We start from the raw sequence: 7579 nt of genomic DNA on the forward strand, positions 1-7579 counted from the left end.
GCAAGAGAGTTACGAAGTACGATCATTTCGGTTTCATGTACACATCAAATTTGCATTTCGAGTAGAAAAAAAGGATTCATGGTTTGTGGATGTAAACAAATATAAATTTGAATGTTGAAATTATGTGAAATAAATATCACCACTGATCTCTCAACAGATGCTTTACAGATCTTGTAACTGGTGAGCAGCCAGCACCCTCTGCTGCATTAAAATGGAAACTGTCAGTAAACTGACTAAAAGTATTCTCCAAACTATCAAACGCATATAAATCCCTGGACATGAACAGAAACCCTAAGTCGACCCCAGTCAGCAAATAGAGAGAGAGAGAGAGAGAGAGAGAAAGAAATAAAAAAGGACCCAACCATTCCCTGATTTGGCTCAACACCAAGTCCTTCGCATGCAACCTGCTAATTCGCTTGGCTGGCGCACGACCCGTTTGCATGCCAGTTTAACATAAGAAGAGTTCCATTGCACCGATAGAAATGAACCCTTAACCAAATATGCAAAATGCCTGGGTCACCCACCCAGGGGCGACGGTCGTGGTTGTGCATGACATACGGTGGGGTAGAACACGTGTCGCTGTGAGCCAAGCTCCTCTGGGAGAAACTCTAATTATCAGTGACAAATACAAGGAGCTGTGGGTGGAAAGAGAAACAAGTGCTACTGTTTGAGATTACTGGTTCGTGGAGCTGCTGTACAAAGGGACACACGGAGGGAAAGAAGGGGGTTTGGTGCTTTCTTGGACAGCTGTGTGAACACGAAGACCTCTCTGATGTCAAGCTGATCAGGGGGACTTGGGGTAGAATTACCAACACATTTCTTCTACTTTTGGGAGGCTATCCAATTAAAACGAAATGTGAAAAGCCTCTTATTGGTAAGCCAATAAATATTCAGGTACCTTGGTTCCAGAGAGGTGAAGATAGGTGAGGATAAAATTGTTGTTGAGACTAGAGAAAAGTCCACCTTTTCTGTGTATTGATTAATGTTTCACATTTGGTCTAGTTTTTATTTGTTTTTGTGGCACTGTAGCTGTGCTTCTTCATCTTCAGTTGTCCAGTGAGATGAAAGATGGATATGCGCATACTGGGATTACTGTTTTGGATCTCCATTGAAAATACTTTTTATTCCAGGACTAGATGGAATCTGTAATCTGGAGGTCTAGACCATGCACTCAGATGGTCCTAAAAACCCAATCCACTTGCCCAAGACAATTCTTTGAGACGCTCGATGCTCTGGGGGAAAGTATATTCCAGGATTTTTTGTCTTTAATGTTCTAACATCCCAGTTATTTTTTAAATGTCTTATTTAAGTCAAATAGTTTTTGCGTCACTACCCTAAGTTTTCATACGTGGGTCAAATATGACACGCATGTATTTCCTATGGAATTCACTGCATTGTACTCGTCAAACTGACCTTCCCTTTTTGCTACAACAATAAAATCAAAGTAATTCATCAAATATGTATTATGAAACTTGTTTTGAACGTTCATTAATCAACATTTTCATTTCTCTTTTTTAACTCACTGAGTAAAAGGAGTTTATCACAAACACAAGGCTAGACCCAGGTGGTTGGAGTCTTACAATATTTATTAATCCAATAGGGGAAGGCAAGAGAATGGTCTCGGTCAGGCAATTCAGAGTCCAAAAGGTACCGAAGGGCAGGCAGAATCAAGGTCAGGGCAGGCAGGATGATCAGGCAGTTCGGGAAAGTAGTCCAAAGTCAGGCAGGGGTCAAAACAGGGAGGACTACCAAAAAGAGAACAGCAAAAGGAGTATGGGAAAAACACGCTGGTTTACTTGACTAACATACAAGATGAACTGACACAGAGAGACCGGAAACACAGGGATAAATACACCGGGGAAAATAAGCGACACCTGGAGGGGGTGGAGACAATAACAGGAACAGGTGAAACAGATCAGGATGTGACAGTTTCATAAGGAGGCTCATAAGAATGTTGCCAGATATACAACCAAAATGGTTTTACAGATGCTGTATGAGGAAGCCATTTGTGCCTCTGACTCAGAATCTGAGGTATCCAATTCAGATGACACAGACTATGTGCCTGTTGGTCAAGTTGGAGTTGTGGATGCACCTGTCAGTCCAGCTGTCCTAGATGATTCTACAGATGAAAACCAGTAAAATAGACTGAGTAAAAAGGGTTTTACTGGAGTGAACCCCCACTAAAGCCAGGACCAGAAGCCATAACATCCTGAGGAGCTGCCCCAGGGCCTGTGCCGGGGTCAACAGTTGTGTCAACAAAAGTTGCCTGGGAGCTGTTCATTATTGACAACATCATTGAGGAGGTCCTAAAGTGTGCAAATGTAAAAGGATGGAGAATAGCGACAGCAAAAGGGACAGAGTGGAGAGAGGTCAACAAAGAGGAACTAAAGGCCTTTATTGGCATGGATAAAAGGTGGGATGTCTCCACACGGGAGCTATTTTTGGATCCACTACAGTATCCAATGTATACGGCCACCATGGCGGTTCGGAAGATATGAGGATATCCGTCGCTACCTGAGGCTTGATGACAAAAGGACCAGAGGGTTCAGAGAGGCAACGGACCACCTGGCAGACTTCCAGTATGTGTGAGACCTTTTCCTAACAAACTGTAGAGGAAGGTTCATCCCCAGCGACTGCGTCACAGTGGATGAGCAGCTTCCTCCAGACGTGACGCTTGGCATTCCATCCAAAGAGTTCAAGCATGGTTTCATCAGACCAGAGACTCTTGTTTCTCCTGGTCAGAGTACTTTGGGTGCCTTTTGGCTAACTCCAAGCGGGCTGTCATGTGCCTTTTACTGAGGAGTGGCTTCCGTCTGGCCACTCTACCATAAAGGCCTGATTGTTGGAGTGCTGCAGAGATGGTAGTCCTTCTGGAAGGTACTCCTATCTCCACAGAAGAACTGAGGCAATGGAAAGATGTTGGGTGATGAAAGAGAGCCATGCCACCACCACTCAGAGCAGCAAAGGCTAGAAGAGGAAGAGGTGCCAGCTCTGCCCAAGTGCAAAGGATAGAAAAGTCAGCTGCTGGTGTTCTCAGTGCAACATGCATGAGTAACATGCTTCCTGGTAGAATACCTTTTCATATCTCAAGAAATGTACTTAGGTATACTTTCAAAGAGGTATATTCAATTTACATGTCCACAAAATATATTTAAGTATACTTTCAAAAAAGCATGTGCAAAAACATTTCAAATCAAATCACATTTTATTGATCACATACACATGGTTAGCAGATGTTATTGCAAGTGTAGCGAAATGCCACTGGTGCTCAGTTATCAAACATGTTACTTGTAAATTGCTGATCTAGCCACAACTGCTTTGTAAATAGTGACATTGGCTGAGAAGTTGCTGTGGTCAATCAAGGTAACCTTTATATGGCTAATTACAAGAGCTAATGTGGTTAATGAGTAGAAGTCTGTTTGTAAAAGTATACTTGAAACACATTATAAATATACTTTATTTGTAAAGAAAATGCAGGAGTTCTAATTCAAATACCATATTAGTATACTTGTAAAGTTTGACAAATATACATAAAATGTACGTAAGGTGTATTCAAAGCATATTTGTTTTGCTCTTTATTTAATATACTTAGAATATACTTAAGTTAAAAAAAGTGTACTTTCAGTACCAGTCAAAAGTTTGGTCATTCAAGGGTTTTTCTTTATTTTTACTACTTTCTACATTGTAGAATAATAGCGAAGACATCCTAACTATTAAATAACACATATGGAATCATGTAGTAGCCAAAAAGTGTTAAGCAAATCAAAACATATTTTAGATTCTTCAAAGTAGCCACCATTTGCCTTGATGACAGGTTTGCACACTCTTGGCATTCTTTCAACCAGCTTCACCTGGAATACTTTTCCAACACTCTCGAAGGAGTTCCCACATATGCTGAGCACTTGTTGGCTGATTTTCCTTCACTCTGCAGTTCAACTCATCCCAAACCAACTCAATTGGATTGAGGTCGGGTGATTGTGGAGGCCAGGTCATCTGATGCAGCACTCCATCACTCTCCTTCTTGGTCAAATATCCCTTACACAGGCTGGAGGTGTGTTGGGTCATTGTCCTGTCGAAAAACAAATAATAGTCCCACTAAGCGCAAAGCAGATGGGATTTGCGTATCACTGCAGAATGCTGTGGTAGCCATGCTGGTTGAGTGTGCCTTGAATTCTAAATAAAACACTGACACCAGCAAAGCACCCCCACAACACACACCTCCTCCTCCATGCTTCACTGTGGGAACCACTCATGCGGAGATCATCTGTTCACCTACTCTGCGTCTCACAAAGACAAGGTGGTTGGAACCAAAAATCTCTCATTTGGACTCATCAGAGCAAAGGACAGATTTCCACCATTCTAATGTCCATTGCTCATGTTTCTTGGCCCAAGCAAGTCTCTTCTTCTTATTAGTGTCCTTTATTAGTGGTTTCTTTGCAGCATTTTGACAATGAAGGCTTGATTCACGCAGTCTCCTGTGAACAGTTGATGTTGAGATGTGTCTGTTACTTGAACTCTGTGAAGCATTTATTTGAACTGCATAACGCTAATAAATGTATCCTCTGCAGTAGAGGTAACTCTGGGACTTCCTTTCCTCTGGCGGTCGTCATGACAGCCAGTTTCATCATAGCGCTTGGTTTTTGCGACTGCACTTGTAGAAACTTTCAAAGTTCTTGACATTTTCCAGATTGACTGACCTTCATGTGTTAAAGTAATGATGGACTGTCGTCTCTTTTTTCTTACTGGAGCTTTTCTTGCCATAATATGGACTTGGTCTTTTACCAAATAGGGCTATCTTCTGTATTCCACCCCTATCTTGTCACAACACAACTGATTGGCTCAAGCACATTTACAAGGAAAGAAATTCCACAAATGAACTTTTAACAAGGCACACCTGTTAATTGAAATGCATTCCAGGTGACTACCTCATAAAGCTGGTTGAGAGAATGTCAAGATTGTGCAAAGCTGTCATCAAGGCAAAGGGTGGCTACTTTGAAGAATCTCAAATATAAAATATATTTGATTTGGTTGGGGGGACACTATGGCCCCGTCTGATGATAACCCCAGACAGGGCCAACCAGGCAGGATATAAACCCACCCACTTTGCCAAAGCACAGCCCCCACACCACTCAACAGATGTAGCAGTAGAGACTGCTACCATGCTAGCTAACCATCATAATGGGTTTGGTTAGCTAATTTAGCAAGCTAGTGTCATCACCAAGATTAGCATCTGAATTAAAATGATTTTGAGTGTAATACAGTTGTTTGGTGACAATGGTATGAACATTATTCAGCATACTGTGTAAATGATTATAACCCAAAATAAATCTCACTACAGACCCTGGAATCAAACCAGGGTCTGTAGTGACACCTCTAGCACTGCAATGCAGTGCCTTAGACCACTGCGCCACTCAGGACCTCTGTGGTATTGTATTTTGTAGGCTTGTGTTCCACAGACTATGAAAATTAATTTAGTTTCATTTACAAAGACTACGAGTGGCGCTTCTTTTATTGCTAATTCGTAGGCTACTGATTCAATATTTATTTCAAAACGCTCACACTAATTATACATTTATTCAATGTAATGCATTGGGGTATTAATTATAATGTATATCCTATTGCCTTCAATAGGATATACATAATAATTAATACTCTAAGCATTACATTGAATAAATGTAGAATTAGTGTGTGCGTTTTGAGATAAATATTGAATCAGCTATGTTTGTATGATTTATTGACTAGATGTACAGTAGCTAACAAAGAGTAAATTGACTGGTCTGGCTAAGTTCTCCAAGTGTTCAGGTGAAGGAGCAGCTACTCCAGGAATCCACTAAGGCGAAGCCCTGCTTCACAACTCATGAACCCGATGCAGTAAAAGACACTTACATGATTCTGTCATTTCATTTCAGGTCTGTATCAGCAAATCAGCAAAAAATGACCCCTCCTGTCTCAGCCTCCAGTATTTATGCTGCAGTAGTTTATGTGTCGGGGGGCTAGGTTCAGTTTGTTATATCTGGAGTACTTCTCCTGTCCTATTCGGTGTCCTGTGTGAATTTAAGTGTGCTCTCTCTAATTCTCTCTTTCTCTCTCTCTCTTGGAGGACCTGAGCCCTAGGACCATGCCTCAGGACTACCTGACATGATGACTCCTTGCTGTCCCCAGTCCACCTGACCGTGCTGCTGCTCCAGTTTCAACTGTTCTGCCTTATTATTATTGGGCCATGCTGGTCATTTATGAACATTTGAACATCTTGGCCATGTTCTGTTATAATCTCCACCCGGCACAGCCAGAAGAGGACTGGCCACCCCACATAGCCTGGTTCCTCTCTAGGTTTATTCCTAGGTTTTGGCCTTCCTAGGGAGTTTTTCCTAGCCACCGTGCTTCTACACCTGCATTGTTTGCTGTTTGGGGTTTTAGGCTGGGTTTCTGTACAGCACTTTGAGATATCAGCTGATGTACGAAAGGCTATATAAATAAATTTGATTTGATTTGAAATCCCCACAAATGAAATGTTAACGAAAACGTAAACATAGATATACAGTTCGGCCAAAAATATTGCCACTTTTCTTAAGTAATTCCTTATTTCTTCTTAAATAAGATGAAATTGAATAAAAAGGTTTGAATTTTCAACATTGCAGAAACCAATTATATTTTGTAAATTTGAGTTTACTGTTTTACTTGAGAAAATAAAGACAAATGGCATGGACAACATCATTGGCACTACGAGCTATTACTTGTTTACACAGCCTTTGGCTAAGATAACTGCAGAAAGCTTCTCGCTGCAGCTTTCTACTGACAATTTGGCCCACCTTTCAGCAGCAATCTGCTATAATTCTTCAATATTTGAGGGCTGCCCTCTACCAATTGCTGTTTTCAGATCTCACCATAGGTTTGGATGTGATTCAGATCTAGAGTCTTTGCTGGCCACTCCAGAACAGTCCAGCATATCTTAACCCTTCCTGGGTGCTTTTTATTGTGTGTTTGGGTCGTTGTCCTGCTGAAAGACCCATCTTTGACTGTAGGGAGGGTGTTCTTTTTCATTGAATGCCTTATTTGGTCATCGGTAAACACACCGCTGATCTACATTGCTAAAGAGCTCCAATTTTGTTTAATTGACCCACAGAACATTTCCCCCAAGATTTGGTTTTTGAGAGTTTCAATCAGGCTTTCGTGTGTCTCCTTCAGCAGTGGGGTCTTCCTATGTTTACCAACGACCAAATGAAGCATTCAAAGAAAAGAACACCCTCCCTACAATCAATTATGGGGGAGGTTTAATATTGCTGTTGGGTTGCTTTGCTGCCTCTGGTATTGGAGGTTTTGAATGTATGCAAGACATAATGAAATCACCAGATAATCAAGGTGTTTTGGAGTGCAATGTTCAAACCAGTTTCCAAATACTGTCTCTGTTGAAGGTTGTGGGTCTTCCAGTAGGGCCCCTAACGCACATAAAAAAAACACCCTGTAATGGTTCAAGAATAAACACTGGAGTGGCCAGTGAAACATCCAAATCTGAATCATATCCATACCCTATGGCGAGAGCAGAAAACATCAGTTGGTGGAGGGTAGTTTGCTGCTGAAT

Source organism: Oncorhynchus tshawytscha, linkage group LG01, assembly GCF_018296145.1.
Source record: "Oncorhynchus tshawytscha isolate Ot180627B linkage group LG01, Otsh_v2.0, whole genome shotgun sequence".
Lineage (NCBI taxonomy): Eukaryota > Metazoa > Chordata > Actinopteri > Salmoniformes > Salmonidae > Oncorhynchus > Oncorhynchus tshawytscha.